This window comes from Herpailurus yagouaroundi, unplaced genomic scaffold, assembly GCF_014898765.1.
Source record: "Herpailurus yagouaroundi ecotype Mexico unplaced genomic scaffold, PumYag 203, whole genome shotgun sequence".
Taxonomy (NCBI): domain Eukaryota; kingdom Metazoa; phylum Chordata; class Mammalia; order Carnivora; family Felidae; genus Herpailurus; species Herpailurus yagouaroundi.
Window position 1 is genome coordinate 24,805,194 of NW_024412434.1, and position 17,377 is coordinate 24,822,570.

Below are 17,377 nucleotides of genomic sequence, written 5' to 3' on the forward strand. Positions count from 1 at the left end.
TAGTCAGTTTATCTAAAATCGGAAGCATTCCAACTTATTTTGAATTCAGCATCAATTTTTTCTCTCTTTTGCCTGCAATCTCTGATAAGTAATCAAAGATACGTTTCTATACATGCACACACGTATACATATAACATGCATACAAGCGTATAAAACTTTAAAAATTCATAGTAAAACAAGTGGCATTGAAACAGTCTGATTTTAATATAAAATTATTTAAATATATATATACTTCCAGAGATGGTAATGAAAGAGAGCTGATGTCCATCTTTGCTATTGGTTAGCTGGGGTCTTGAATTAAAAAGGTTCAGAATTCTTCTTCCCATTTCTTAGATTTTTTTTGACATTCATTTTGGTACATCCTGTGGACATTTAAGTGTGTTTGATTTAACTCTGCATTTCTATCAAGATCTACAAGGTCTTGTATCAAGATTTACAAGAAAATGGGATGGTTTGGGAGGCTGGGGTTAGTAGACAATTCTGTCACAGTCTCTGGCATTTTTGCACATCTTACAAATAGAGGCACTATCTACTTTTGTTCTGGATTATCTATTAAGGATGTTTGTATGGTGAAAAGACTTGGAAAATACAGATGATATCTCTCTCCAGAGCAAAGGGCAGGCGTACTTACTGTCTAGTATAATAAAGTTAATGTCTCTCACTGGGGCAAATGTCAGGCAGGCTTATTGCCCATTATAAAAGATTCATGTTCTCTAAACTCAGGGTTTTTTTTCCCCTATAAAGCAATGCATTATGTGTGCAGTTCTTACCTGGCTTTTTTTGTGTTGCCTTATGGAGATTAGGAATCTGGGAACCAGCACAAGAAATGTTGATGTTCTGACTCTGCTATTACCATGAGTAGTAAATTTTCCTTTGTTTCTGAACCAGGAATCTTGTATCTTATGCCAGCATCTTTGAAACTGTGTCAGGCTAATTTATTCACTTCCAAGTGAAATCCCAGATCCTTTGCTGCTCTTGATAGCTGGGTATTTGGTGTAGTAGGAATGCCAAACCCCTATTTGTTATAGTACTATTCCTATGAATATCAGATAATAGGAATATTGCCTTCATACTGATATATCAATGAGCTTATGTTGTAGACCAGGGATTGGCAAACTGCTGCTCCCCTGTAGGCCAAATCCAGCTTTCCACCTTTCTGGACACAACCATGCATGTCCTTTCCATGTTGTCTATGGCTACTTTCACCTACAACAGCAGAGGTGAGGACTTGCAACACATGCTGTATGGCCTGCAAAGCCTAAAATATTTGTTATCTTGCTATTTAGAGAAAAAGTTTGCTGACATTTGTTATAAAGCAACCAAGGCAAAAATCCAGGCTATCATAAGTTGATTTAGAAATATTTGGAGTAGGGGCACCGGGGTGGCTCAGTCGGTTAAGTGTCCGACTTCAGCTCAGGTTATGATCTTGTGGTTCATGAGTTCGAGTCCCGCGTCAGGCTCTGTGCTGACAGCTCAGAGCCTGGAGTCTGCTTCGGATTCTGTGTCTCCCTCTCTCTCCCTCCCCTCCCCCACTCGTCCTCTGTCTCTCTCATTCAAAAATAAATAAACATTAAAAAATTAAAAAAAAAGAAATATTTGGAGTAGAGAGATGAAGATAAAATTGATATTAAATGATAGTATGGAAGGGAGCTTAACAGTTAACTGTAGATAAACCAATTGACTGTATATACTTCACTTCTACAATCTATTCAACAAATAGGTGAGCCATGACCACACATCCAAATCTTTTAAATCTCAGCTCATCCTCTCTCTCTGAAGCTGACCCTGATTCAGTATTAGAAAATTTATTTTTTCTCTTCAGAGCTCCCACAGCACTTCATCTAAACATCTTCTATAACCAATTAACTACCTTATGTAATATTTACATACACATGGTTTCTTAGGGTGAAATCCATATGTATAAACAGATTAAAAAACTTTTTTCCATCATCCAACTTTTGGGGTAATGATTCACCTCTTGGGACTTAGAAATTGATTTGAATAAACCCGTTTTTAAAAGTAAGAATCATTAAAATAGGATTTTTTTCTCCTGTAAGTCTAAATAGCAAATTACGCTCTTAAATTAAAAACTTAAATATGTGCTAACACCCTGTCTTTGTAGATTTCCTTTTGCAATTATACTTCTTAAAGTCTAATTGCATTTTCTTAGTTTGTTTCAACTCAATAAAGCAGGGGGCTTGTGATACAGAATAGAATCATTCCTATTGGCATGGGAAAGCATGTAGACATATCCATTCTTGAGAAGGTGGTGTTGGACAAAATACAGAAAGAGATGTTGCCCTGAGATTGCCATAGACATCTCTCAGAAATAGTGAAAAAAGGTGAGCCAATGACTTCATCATGATTTACTTGTTACACAGTCATGGTAGCAGGATTCAGGTAGGTATAAATGGAGTGCCATAAGACTGTTGGATCAAGGTACAGAAGCAGACTCTTAGAGAAGAAAGATTCATCCATGTGTCGGGGGTTATTGAGCCAAGTCACCAGGGGAAACAATTTACAGAGAAATAGCTGAACGCTCTACAAGAAACTTAGGATACACAATAATAATAGTGCTTGTTAACTGAGGGCTTGCTAAGAGCCAGGCTCTCCGTCAAGCAATTAATACGTATTACCTCATTTAACCATCACAAATACTTTATAAAGTAAGGCTAATTGTTATCCTCATTTTATAGATGAGAACAATGGCTTACACAGGTTATGTAATGCTTCAGGTCACACGAGGAGCAAGTGACAACAAGAGAAGTTCGATTCAAATACAAACCTTCTCACTTCAGAGCACTAACTTTTTTAGTAATTATATTCCACCATCTTCAGATGGGCAAAGCTGCTTCCCCATAGGCCCCATATGAAGGAAAGCTTTAATCATCCATAGCTCTACTGGAAAAAAAATCTCATGAAGATGGGGTGCTGAAATAAAGGTATTGATCTACAGAGTTTCAGGTATGATTTACTTCTGTAGCTCATTTAGTCCCCTGAGACATGCCCTTCTAGTCTCAGTTCAACCATCAGGGAGTGGCTGTTCCTGCTCCCCAACCAACTCCATTTGCCCATAATGCCATTGCATATATTCACGGTTCACATGTTCTCACTTCCAGCAATCTACTTCTGTGCTATTCACATTCACAGGCAGAGGATTCTATTCTGATAGTGGGCCACACCATTAACGTACTTAACACTTTAGAATAAGGACAGGCAGACTTTGATCTAAGCCTTTAAGATGGCACTAATAATAATTTTTCAGGCAAATCTCATTATTTCTTGATGCTCTCAGAATACTACAACTCTAAAGTAATTATGATATATACCGGCTGCTGGTCCAGAGCTCCAGGGTTTCTGACACACACAGGAACTTCTTCAGAGAAACCAGCGTCTTGAAGGAGGACAAAGGCATGGTGGCAGGAGAGTTCTCAGCAACTGGCACTCAACCCGGTTTTATCTTTTCATTTTGAGTCATTTAGTTTCACTCTGACTTTACAAAAATCAAATGGAAAGAAAAGTACAACTTTTATAGCCACCAGCATAGGAAGGTGAGAAAGTTTGAGTGAACAGGGAGACAACTTAAAGTAGAAATTCAAGAACAGTGAGGAAGTAGGCCTTTCATGTGGCGCAGAAATTAGAGTTTAAGGTGGAGTGAACTTGTCAAGTCGTACGGGTTTGCACAGACACAGACCTAGGAATAATCAGACGCTATAGCAGGTCACACTGATTACTGCCACAACTCAGAATACACACACACACACACACACACACACACACACACACACACACCCATAGGCTGAAACTTGATTTTTGACATTGGCAGTCAACAGGAGCCATGAGCTTCATCAAGAACAACTGCAAAGCTGAGGGTGTGTTTCTTCTTATCCTCTAGTGACAGGGTTTGTTTCGGATTTCTTAGCTAATCCCTACCAGCCCCCACTTCCAACAGAGTTAAAACTAGTTTCAAGGGGAGGGCAAAAGGGATATGCATATTTGACAAGGCTTTTAGCATTTTATGTTTAGATAAACATTGTGGTGTCCATGGGAAATCAGTGATTGTATTTATTTCCGACAACCGTAACTAAAAAAGTACCAGTATTTAAGGTTCAGGACTAATCTTTCTTTTTTTGCATACACCCCCTACTTTTAAAAATATCTGTGACAGTCACTGGTATATCATAGGAGCTCCCTAAATACTCATTACATTGAGTCACTAGCATGGTCTTTATAGGCTATACAGATTGATGCAGCTATGGTAATAAATATTCATAAACCTATGGGCAGGGTAAAATTATTCTGATTTCTCCTATATCTTTCTGTACAATGGCTGTAAGATAAACTCAGTTAAATGTATTTTTGTTACTTTCACATGGTGTGTGTACCCCACTAGGAATGTCAGCTGAAACGGATGTCAGCTCTGACCATGAAATTGTCACAGGGTTGATGCCAATTCTCTTCTGAAGACTAACTTGTGGAACCATACACGTTGTTGGGAGGTTGGCATAATTTGTTGGCTAATAGAACCATTTATGTCCCACACCAGATATCACCTTTCTCCTGAAACAGCTCTCCCTGTGTGTTACATATTTCAGCAGTATCTCCCAGTTTACAAGAGTGAAGTCTTCCTTGTTTATGGCTATTCCATTCTGAACTCCGTGAGTTTCATGTTAAGCTTTTTGAATCTTTTTTTTTTTAACGCCAATTTAGGAATTACAAATGGATCATGTTCTCTACAAACTTATAAATACTAGCTAAATGTCATTTGACATTTTTGAGAGGTTAGTTTTTATGCCTCTAAAAACAAGGCTTTGGGGCTCCTGGGTGGCTCAGTCTGTTAAGCGACCGACTGTTGGTTTTGGCTCAGGTCATGATCTCACAGTTTGTGAGTTCAAGCCCTGAGTCAGGCTCTGCACTGACGGAGCAGAGCCTGCTTAGGACTTCTTTCTCCCTCTCCCTCTGCCCCTCCCCTGCTCTCTCTCTCTCTCAAAAAATAAACATTAAAAACACATTTAAAAACAAGGCTTTACATTTATTCCTATTAAAGTTTATCCTCTTTTATTTTTTCAAGTCCCAACTCAGTCATTTATTAGCTTTTTCATATTAGGTGAATTATTACAATTCTTTTTTTTAATCAGTTAATTTTTTTTCATCAAGGTAATCACTTAATTTCTCCTTTCCTCCCCACCCACCTTCACTCTGGTAACCATCAGTTTGTTCTCTATAATTTAGAACTGTTCTTGATTTCTGTCTCTCTTTTTATTTCCTTTGCTCGTTTGTTTCGTCTCTTAAATTCCACATATGAGTGAGATCATATGGTATTTGTCTTTCTCTAACCTATTTCACTTAACATCATACTCCTAGCTCCATCCATGTTGTTGCAAATGGCAAGATTTCATTCTTTTTTTATGGCTGAGTGATATTCCATTGTATGTATATATCACATCTTATCTTTTTATCTATCCATGAACACTTGGACTGCTTCCGTACTTTGGCTATCGTAAATAATGCTGCAATAAACATTGGGGTGAATGTATCTCTTTGAATTAGTGTTTTTATATTTGGGGATAAATACTCAGTATCACAATTCATGGATCATAGGGTAGTTTTATTTTTAACTTTTTGAGGAACCTCCGTACTGTTTTCTAGTGGCTGCAGCAATTTGCATTCCCACCAACAGTGTAAGAGCGTTCCCCTTTCTCCATATCCTCACCAACACTTGTTTCTTGTGTTTTTGGTTTTAGACATTCTGACATGTATGAGGTGAAATCTCATCATGATTTCAATTTGCATTTCCCTGATGATGAGTGATGTTGAGCATCTTTTCATGTATCTGTTGGCCATCTGGGTGTCTTCTCTGGAGAAATGTCTGTTCATGTCTTCTGCCCATTTTTTTTTAATTGGATTGTTTTTTGGTTGTTAGTTGTATACGTTTTCTATATATTTTGGATACCAACCCTTTATTGGACATACCATTTGCAATGTCTTCTCCCATTCAGTAGGTTGCCTTTTAGTTTTGTTATTGTTTCCTTTGCTGTGCAAAAGCTTTTTATTTTGATGTAGTCCTGCTAATTTACTTATCTTTGCTTTTATTTCCCTTTCCTCAGGAGACGTGTCTAGAAAATATTGCTACATAAGCTTTTTGTATCTTTACCTTATTTTCACTCCTACTACCACCACTCTAATTTAGACCATTTTTAGTTCTGATTTCAGATACTACAATAAATTTCCAATTGGCTTTCTGAAGTCTAGAGTCTGCCCTCTGCAATACAACTAACAGTTCTGCCAGACACATCTTCTATATATACTATTTGTCCAAAAACAATTTAATGACTCCTAATGCCTAGTACAGAGGCTAACAGTAATACTATTCAAGCAGAATAAATTTGTCACATATTTTTAAGAATGGCTTCCTAGACATTAGCCTTACCCCCAGTAGAAAGCCCATTGATATGATCGAGATCCATCAGCCCTCAGAGTCCCATTTCTTTGATTTAAAAATAAAGGAGTTGAACCTGTTTATTTTGGCTTACTGTACAGTGCTTATTAAATGCCTCAAATTTCCTGCTATTCCCAGAACATGATCTATACCAGAAGGATCCTAGACATTTTTAGGATATGGACCCCTTATGAGATGTTTTTTTGAGAGAAAGAGAGAGAGAGAGAGAGAGAGAGAGAGAGAGAGAGAGAATGTGGGGAAGGGGCAGTAGGCGGGGGGGTGGGGGGGAGAGAAAGAATCCCAGGCAGGCTCAGCATGGAGCTTGATATGGGGCTCAATCTCACAACTGTGAGGTCATGACCTGAGCTCAAATAAAGAGTTGGATGCTTAACTGACTGAGGCACCTAGGTGCCCCTTGACGCCTTATGAGAATTTGATAAAAGCTCAGGATTCTACCAACAGAGGATAACATATAGAATTCATGGCATGACTTTGTGGAGCCTTTGATGGCCTATGGAATTACCCTGTACTTTCCTCCCTAAACATCTTTTTTTTCACACCATTCCATGGATCTACACTTTCCAACATATCCCAGGAAGGTTTCTGAGATCTATTTCAAATGTGATAACCTGTACTGTCTTTTTAAATGTCACTATTTGGACATGAAGGACCTATTCTCTAAACCTGCATAGAATTTCATGTGCACTTTCCTCACAGTAAAAATGACATTCTTCTTCATATTTTAATTCTTTGTGTTCTCCTCTAATTCTCTTCATGATGTTGCAAGACCCTTGCAAGCAGGACTAGTGTCTCACTCCTGTTTGCTTCCTCTTGGACCCTTCACCCCATGGTCTCCATCCTGACCTAGACCACAAACATTGGAAATATTCAGTGCACGTTTATAAAAGAGTTTTATATATATATATATATATATATATATATATATACACATATATATATATATAAATAACATATATGTTATATATATATATTATAAAAGAGTTATGAAGAGTTAAGACAGCAGTTTCTAAAGCTCTAACATAACTTTTCATTTACTTGTGTATTTTTTTGCTCTTTAATAAAAGAAAGAAATTATGAATTATGAAAGACTCTAACAATAAATATCTGAAAATAAAAGGTGAAGTTGGGCCATTGAGCAGCTGTAGAATTTCATGGAGTATTTCTGAGAGAGAATACATTTTGTCCAGATTCTGTGGTAAAGCAATATTACTCCCTATAATACTAAGGTCAACTTTAACAACCATGAGTTCTGTTTTATATTTGTAATTCAAAATGTTCAACTTTGAAGGACCTATTCTTTTTTAACTTGGAAAAAATAAAACTCATGCCCTTAGCTCCTCAAACTGATACTGCATACTTTACAGATGATAAAGTGTTCATAGAGCACTTTGCAAAAGGACCATTTTCTTACCAAGGTAGTGGTCTGTATTCTGATGAGTAAGTAAATAACCCTTTCTTACCATGCAGTTTTTCCTCCAAGGGAAATAATCCTTACACATTCTCTCCTATTAGATTACACTCTTAATCCCATGATAATCACATGAGAGTTAAGTTCTCTGATTAAATGACAATAATTTCCCTGATTTCCTGATCGGCAGACCACCACTCCCATTGGGAACTGGATACACCCCGCCTTATAGAGACTCTACTTTGACCTTTTTAAATTAGCTTGTCCATAGGTCCAGGACCTTAGGAATCCAACATTCCATGTCCAGTAGGAGTCATAGCTAGAACACCCACTCCTACGTGCCAACTCTTGATTTTGGCTTAGGTCATGATCTAGAGAACTGCATCGGCCTCTGTGTTGAGAGTGTGGAACCTGCTTGGGATTCTCTCTCTCCCCTCTCTCTGCCCCTCCCCCACTCTAAGTAAATAAATGAACTTAAAGAAAAGATGAAAATTGTATTTGTTACATGACTCATGCATGCAATCTCAAATGGACTCACTGCATATATTCCTTAGACATACGAATAGAAATTTTTAAAAATATATTTTTATACTAAAGTGACATGGAGGTATAATCTAGACACTCCTGTTCCATTGGGGATGGTGTGGGAACGTAGGCGAGCCATACTGGAATAAAAAATAATCTAGGGGCACCTGTGTGGCTCATTTGGTTAAGCATCCAACACTTGATTTCAGCTCAGGTCATGATCTCACAGTTCAGGGATTGAGCAGTATGTCAGGCTCTACACTGAGAGCATGAAGCCTGCTTGAGATTCTTTCTCCATCTCTTTGTCTCTCTTCCCCTCTTTCAAAATAAATAAATAAGTGCATAAATAAATAATCTAAGATCATATTTTTTTTAAATTTTGTTTAACGTTTTTTATTTATTTTTGAGACAGAGACACAGCATGAATGGGGGAGGGTCAGAGAGAGGGAGACACAGAATCCGAAACAGGCCGTGGGCTCCGAGCTATCAGCACAGAGCCCGACGCGGGGCTCGAACTCACAGACTGTGAGATCATGAACCGAGCCGAAGTCGGACGCTCAACCGACTGAGCCACCCAGGCGCCCCTAAGATCATATTTTTAATCCTGATGTTAAGGAAAAAGCCGTTGACAACAATTTGGCGGATCTATCAATGTAAGACAGGCCCAGAAAAGAATGCATGCACCTTAAAACAAAATGATTGTAACTGTTGTTTTGAAGGAGCTGGAGTCATGCTAGCAGGAGGGACAGACTTGCCTCAGGTGAGACCACACTGTGTGGTCTCTGAGAAAATATATCACTGGCCTTGCTGAGGAGCACTGTCTCCCTGGGAGGCTAATGAGTTAAACTCACCAGCCCTGCTTCAGTGGAACTTGAACTGGGTTTGGAACGCACAAAAGAGAACTCTGAACCCCATAAAACAGACCCCTGCACAGGGTGAGGGAGAAAGTGTCCTGATGCAGAGGAGGAGGATTTATAAACACCCTTCTTTGGGCCTACATTCTGAAAGCTTAACTCTGTATGACCCTCTTCCAATATGCACGACAAGGGGATCAAGAAGCTAAATACAGCTTCTTTAGCTAGAAATCATAAATACTTATTGTTACAGGCTTGTTGTGTTTCCCCAGTATTCATGTGTTGAAACCTTAACCGCAAAGGCGATGGTATTAGCAGGTGGGGCCTTGGGAGGTAATGAAGTCATGAGGGTGGAGCCCTCATGAAAGGGATTTTGGTGCCCCTATAAAAAAGACGCCATAGAGCTCTCTGCCTCATTGTCTATCTACCATGTAAGAATATAATGAAGGGCAACTATCTGCAATCCAGAAGAAGGTCTCCTGAACATGCAAGCATCCTGACTTCAGACTTCCAGGCTCAGACCAGTGAGAAATAAATTTGTGTTGTTTATCAGCCATTCAGACTATGGTATTTTCCTTCAGCAGCCTGAACTAACATGACTATATATGCATATAAATTAATACACACATGCATTAATACTATATAAATTGTATATACTCTTTAGAGATATACTTGGGCGTTGACTAGAACACTCTGTGTCCTTCCATTGAGTTTGTTTTGGATCTAGTCTGAGCAAGACTAGAACAGTGGAATCTGTTTGGGTGCAGGATGGTGACCATTTCCTGTCTCCATCATCTTGCTCAGTCCAGACAGAAATGAAAAAGCACTGCTCCCGTACCCATTGAATAAATAATTACTAAGCAGGGTCACTGTAGGTGCCGACAGCAGTAAGAAGACTCAGTCCCCTCAGGTGAGATCAGCAAGAATAAAATTACCTGGCAGAAAAGGAAAGGGCTTCTCAGGCCGAGTCACACTGGGAGCTTTTTGGAATGACGCAATGTGGTTCTCAGAGAGGAGGAAATATCCCTAATAAAACTGTCCACACAGCCTGTGACTGCTATTCATTTGACCTTCGTACAACTCCCCCCTTCATGCAACAGACACTGGCATTCCTATAACACCTTTCTTTTGCAGAATTTAATCACTAGGGCTCACAAAAGAACGAACATTTCAGGCTTTCGAACAGAGTTCTGTGTGAGAGAAGTTCTTTCTGAGAGGAAAGTCTGAGCTTCAGTCAAGATGGCATGGGATCTTTTACCAGGACGGTCCTGACCTAGGGATCCCAGGGGACAAAGAAGGGGGCACGGTCAAGTCTGTATTATCTTCTCCTGAAAGGATGAATCCCCTAAGGATGAGGGTCTGGAGTTGGCTTCGTTGTAAGTGCTTGAGTTGTGGCATTTGTTAAGATCAGAGGTAACGTTCCCTCCTCACAAAATGATCACATCCTCCTACCTTCTCTACTGGCCACAGTGGGCATAACCCTGCATTTGGGGAAGAAACCAGTTGGGAACCTTTACTCAGGCAGCCACATGCTTGTTTGCTCAATAGGATTGAAGTGATTTGGCCATTATGGCCCTAGTCAACTAGTGAGTAATTATGTGACCAAGAAAGACAGCCTTTTTCTCCCTGCTAGTATTCCAGGAACTAGTATGCTCCCTTTGGGCAAGTATCAAGACTAGATCTGGGGACAGCTGGGTGGCTCAGTCCATTAAGTGTCTGACTCTTGATTTTGGCTCAGGTCATGATCTCAGGGTTGGTGAGATCAAGCCTTGCCTTGGGCTCTGTGCTGACAGCACAGAGTCTGCTTGGGACTCTCTCTGTCTCTCCCCCACTCAAAAGACTAGATCTGTCAGAGGTAGAAAGGGCAGTTGATCTGCCTTTTCAGATGTGTGAGGTGTTCAGAACCCCCAGTTTCCTGGGATTTCTGGAAGCAGTCTCCTGGCCTGTGACATTTTCGTTTAGCGTAAGGGTGACCTAGGTTTAAAGAGAGGTAATGCCTTAATGAACCATGATTAAGGGATGACAGGTATCAAACTTTCCATGAGGCCATCTAGTATGTAGCTCTCTGGTTGAAAAATAAATCAGAGATGTAAATATTCTTTTTTTCTTTTGCCATTTAAAATTCTTTATTTTCCAACAGGATTCACTAAAATTGGAACTCAGTATTACTGAAAACTTGAAGGCTGGAAAAAAAAGACAAAGTGTTTTTCCAAAAGTGCCAAAATGTGTGTCTCAGTGCTATATGGACAGAAGTGGGCACCATCTTACAGGCTGGCAGGAGTTACTTTGGTAGACCTTAATGGTCTTAAAGGTCTACCAAAGACGAATAGCCACTTATTTTCCTTAGATTAACTCTGGATATTGGCAAAGTAATCTAAAGGGAAGTACTTCAAACTGAGATATTAATTGCTTTGTTTATTCATGTAAAAGTATGTTCCATGGTAGCGAAGGGACAGTGGTTATCACAATAGAAGAAAAATTAATGTGAGTAGCATTTCTAGTTTTCCACCTTTGTGCGAATGGACTCACTCCATTCCTTCCTGCAGAAGCATACCCAGACACCACGACTGTTTGACTGTCTAAGGGATTTAAGGAACACATTGTAAACCAGAAGAGGGGCCTATTGATACTATCACAGTACTTTTGAATTCGTCACTTCCACATTTACTCAATCTCTGTGAAGACTGAAATGAACATAAGAGTCCACGAAATACAATACTCATATTATCGAATGCTCTGTGTCTCATCCAACTCTTCCTAGCCCAGAAGAACTGCTCTCTCTTTTGGGTGACTCTAAACCCTCATTTGGCACTTTGCATGTGAATGTTTTTATTTGCATGCATTCCCTTAGCAACAGATTGTAATTCAGTTCAATCTAATCCCATTCAGTTTAAAATATTTATTCTGTACCTATTACATGTCAGGGACTATGCGAAGTGCCAGCAATAAATACCTGAGACATGGTCCCTGGCTTCTCGTAAACACTTTAATATATAGATGAGGAGGCTGGCACATGATCCAGGTGTAGTGGGAAAAGTGCAACCATAGAAGTATGGCCAAAGTAACAGGTAGCAAGGCAGGATGTGACACGGCTGAAGGCATAGGTGTCGGGAAATGGTCATTACAGGTGTGACATTTGTGATAGGCTCTGGGGTAAGTTGATATCCCTTAGGCAAGTGTAAGGGAAAGAGAATCCTATTTTAGGCAGAAAGAAAGCATGTGCAAAGGACTAGAACATGTCATATCTGACCCATTTGGGGAAATGAAAGTAGTGCAGCAGCAAAAGAGCATAAAATTTAAAATAGTGGAGATCAGCAGGAGATGATACTTAGACTCAGATGATTAAAGGTTTTGCATACTATGCTAAAAAGCTTGGATTTTATCCTAAGGCCAAAGGACGTTATACGATGATTTGTACAGATTAGCAACAAAAATTACTATTATTTTTTGGGTAAAGCGTGGAGAACGTTTTGGAGGAAGTGTATGTTGTAGAATGTATGCTAAAACCTAATCTGCAATGGGGCACCTGGCTGACTCAGTCGGTAGAGCATGTGACTCTTGATCGCAGGGTCATGAGTTCGAGCCCCACATTGGGGTTTAGAGATTACTTAAAACAAAAACCCAATTCCTATTGTGATATTTTTAGGATGTAGGACTTTTGGAATTGATTAGGTCATGAGGTGGGAGGCCTCATGAATAGGATCAATAACTTCATAAAAGAGACCCCAGAGAGTTCTCTCTCGCCTTCTGTCATGTGAGGACACAAGAAGATGTCAGGAAGTGGGTACTTATCGGACACAGAATCTGCTGGTACCTTGATCTTGGACTTCCCAGCCTCCAGAATTGTGAGAAATACATGTTTGTTATTTAAGATACTCAGTCTATGGTATTGTTTTTATAGCAAGCTGAATGGGTTAAGACCATGTATATGGCCAGTAGATACAATTAGAATTGACTAAGGAGGAAGCAGCTGGGCATAAAGAAGAACTATATAGTTGACATAATCAAAGAACTTGGTAAATGAGAGGGATGGCAATGGAGAGGTCTGGAATCATCCCCAAGTTCCTGCAGAGGGTATCATGGAGAATGCTGGTGCCAGTACAAAGAAAGGAAAGAGACAGGAGACAGAGAAGCCTTATGGAGAGGAAAACAGAAAGCTTGTGTTGGATCTTTTTTTTTTTTTCAACGTTTTTATTTATTTTTGGGACAGAGAGAGACAGAGCATGAACGGGGGAGGGGCAGAGAGAGAGGGAGACACAGAATCAGAAACAGGCTCCAGGCTCTGAGCCATCAGCCCAGAGCCCGACGCGGGGCTCGAACTCACGGACCACGAGATCGTGACCTGGCTGAAGTTGGACGCTTAACCGACTGCGCCACCCAGGCGCCCCTGTGTTGGATCTTTTAAGTTAAAGTTTTTCCCATTTCTACTGGTGGGATGACCTGAGACAAACGCCCAGTGGGCAATCACAAGCATAGATGTGGAATGCCAGGTAGAAGCCTGGGTGTGCGTCCCCTGAGCCCACCGCTTGGCCCTGCCACTGAGGCTATTCATTTCAGGTCTTTGATAATGATAGTAATGATGGTACAAATGAGGATGCAGCTTTAATCAGATGTGTACTTTTTCAGCACATGAAATAGTTTAGGTAAGAATGAATTTTTTTTTTTTTTTCTGAGGATGGGCTTAAAACATTTTGGATGGCTCCATTCAATTATTCACTCTCTTTGTCTTGTCATTTCCTTTGATGTGTTCTTTGTGTGCAGTGAGAGACTCTAACTAGACTCTCCTGGGAAACACAGGGTCCATGAAGTGGGCTGATGCTACCCACAGGGTACTACAGCTCCAGCTGTTGCCACGAGAAAAACAGCTGTCTCCAGAGCATTAGGATGGTGTAGTCACTCAAGACTGAGGGAAAAGAAAATATTGCTTTAAACATCATCATCCACTCACATTAATCATACTTTGCCTCAGGCACTCTAGCAGGTGTTGGGTTATTTATTTATCTCTGTTCCAGCAGACCAGTGATCTATCCAGTTCGACATGTAAAACCTCCAATAACATAGTTATCTATATGTACTGAGAACAGAAGTATTAATATATTGTGAGAACCGTAAGAAAACTTATTGAAGGTACTCAATTATATTTCAGAGAGACCATTCTTACTGGTAAACAATCAACTGATTTCCGCATATTAGATACTTTCATCAGGTGGTAATATGGGATCTAGAATCGTTTTTCGGTAAAATGGCTATCAAAATAAAAGAAGGCTGTCTGTCTCATTGAAGGTAGCCAGGAAATGTCTTTTGTCTCATGACATACTGGATGGGTACTCAAAGAGCTATTGTGACACCCAGCTTTACGGCTGGGAAACAAATAATGAAAGCATGGCTATTGGGAGATTGGCCATGGTCATAGTCTGACTTAGCTCTGACTGGCACCAGCCTAAATCAGGGGGGCGGTGAGGAGCTGGGAAAGCAGAATTCAGTACTACTAGCCAAAGGCAGAGTGAAAGATGGAAGTCAAACAAGGAAAACCAGAAACACAGGAGAGACAGGAAGAGCTATAGGAGGAAAAGGTGTCATCAAAAGGAACTTCCTTCACCTGATCATACCTTATTCCTGACTGCTTTTGTCAACTTTGCTAGGCTTATTTTTTGTTGTTGTTGAAATTTTTGTTTGTTTTTGCCCTACTTATTCCCTACATTCTTTTGGTCACTTTTCATTTTCTAGAAAATGATGGTTAAAATGTATTTTATCAAGTAAGTAAATTTTCTTTAGGTTTTTAAGTATTTATCGAATGAATCTCAAAGTTGAAGTCCCTGTGTGAGATCAGTACTATGGGGATTCAAACAGGTAGTGTGCCTTGCCTCTACCTTGGATAGGATTTATAATCTAGTGTGGAAGATAGAATAGGTATGTAAATAATTACATTGCCAAGTGGAATGAGAAGGACTAAATGTCTGAAGAGTACAATGGAAGCTCAGCAGCAGAAGGAATTACTCCTAGATGAGAAACGAGAAAAGGACATAGTGGCAACATTTTTAGCTGGGCAATGAAATATGGTTAGCATTGTAGTAGGCACAGGCATACAGGGAAATGCATGAGCAAAGACCCAGCAGTGGCAAAGCAAATAGCAGATTAAAACAGCAGATTAAATATACAAATTTATGACAAAATTGTCTGGATAGAATTTGGTAATCTTAAAACCTTTTTTTTTTTGCACATGAATTTAATTTTACCATCCCCATTATTTTCTCAGAAAATACCAAGATCCTAAATTAAAACTCTATATATTTAGTTATTATATGAATTCCAACAAACATTCAAATATTTTTAAAGCTCTGTAGATAAAATATAGGCTCAAGTGGTATTTGATTGACTTTGGATAATTATAGTCATATATTTATTCTTTTGACTTATCAGTTGAGACTTTATTAGGCATGGTTCTTCAATTGTTTGTAGAGGAAACTATTATAATGGTAATGTGGACTTTTTGCATTAGGAACCTACAAAGTTAAAATCGCTTCATTTAAAAATAACTTTATATTATGCAAATTGTAGGTTATCATTTTTGTGAGTGAAACTGGGTGATAATGTACAGATAAAGCATATATGTCCAAGTCTACCATTTCATAAATAAATGGACCCAATGAGTATCTCTTTTCAAGAAGTACCTGTTCAGTATTTCACCTATGTTTATGTTGGATTGCCCACCTTTTTCTTACTGTTTTATAAGACTTCCTTATATATTCTGTATATGAGTCCTTTAAAAAACATGTATTACAGATATAGCAAATTCTCATTATTTGCAATAAATTATGGTCTATAAAGTCACATAAGCACTGAATTGGTGAATGCTGAATCATTGCTCCTGGGGGACATACAAGATTGGGTTCCTATAAGACTCTAGTCACAACATTTTTGTCAACTGATCAATACATTACCTTGTTTTATGTATTTTCTGCTTAAAGACACCTCATCTGGTATGTTGTTGATTCATTAGCATGAAACTCACAGCCAAAAGTACCGTAACTCATGCCTACAGAGTTTGCTAACACACTTTCCATGTAAAGCACAAAACAGCCCTTCCCTCACTTAAAAACACTAAACAGCACTTCAGCACTAGGCGATGCAGGCCATTTGAAATGACAAAATAACAAAACAACTTCGGCAATGCAAAAAATGTGGTACTACATATACTGCAAAAAGGACACTTGCTGAAATAAGAAGGCAGTGTATCTCTTCGTTTGACCTTAGCTGGGACCATGCATGCTGGGCAACTCAAATTTTCTGTTACTCTCTTCATGTCTATGGATGACCTTAACCGCACTGGCAGTATTTAATTTGAGGTTACAAATAAATTTTAGTGTAAAGCAAATTCACAAGTGTGAAATCCACGAATAACAAAGAATGACTGTACCTTACTCTGTAGTTTGCTATTTTAAAATTCTCTTATTGTTGTCTTTTAAACAGAAGCTCTTAATTTCAATATAGTCCAGGTTAGTAAGATTTTCCTTCATGATTAATGCTTTATGTGTCATGTTTAAAAGATCTTGCCTACCTCAGGATCATGAAGAGATTCTCCCATAATTTCTTCTATAATTTTAATATTTTGCCTTTCCACATTTAAATGCGTAGGTCCATCTGGAGCTGAGTTTTAATATATGGTAGGAGATAGGTCTTACAGTATTTTTTTCCTTATGGATATCCAATTGATTTACACACTTATTGTAAATATTATCCTTTCCCCACCACACTACAGTATCAACTTTGTTATAAATCATTTGACTACATATGTTTGTCTACTTGTGAATTCTCTGTTCTCCATCTATCTAGGTATCTGTCCTTGTGCCAGTAGAACACCATATTTTAATTACTGTAGGTTAAAAATAAGTAAAGGCAAAAATGTTTTTTTAAAAGTATTGGCAACTATTAGTATAAAACTTAACTTCTTCAAGACTATCTTAGCAATTCTGGACTCTTTGCATTTCCACATACATTTTAGAATATGCTTAACAATATTCCCAATACAAAGAAGAAGAAGAAGAAGAAGAAGAAGAAGAAGAAGAAGAAAGGGAGAAAGAGAGAAAGAAAGAAAGAAAGAAAGAAAGAAAGAAAGAAAGAAAGAAAGAA

General features: G+C 38.8%; 1 long non-coding RNA gene across 1 annotated transcript in view; it reads left to right on the forward strand.

Moving 5' to 3' along the window:
- The window catches only part of LOC121014834 (uncharacterized), a 47,091-nt gene extending 33,650 nt beyond the window's left edge, over positions 1 to 13,441 (forward strand). Inside the window, exon 5 of the long non-coding RNA XR_005783454.1 lies at positions 11,388 to 13,441. This is a non-coding gene — a long non-coding RNA (uncharacterized LOC121014834). The remainder of the gene's footprint in view (positions 1 to 11,387) is intronic.
- The last annotated feature ends 3,936 nt before the right edge of the window (positions 13,442 to 17,377 follow it).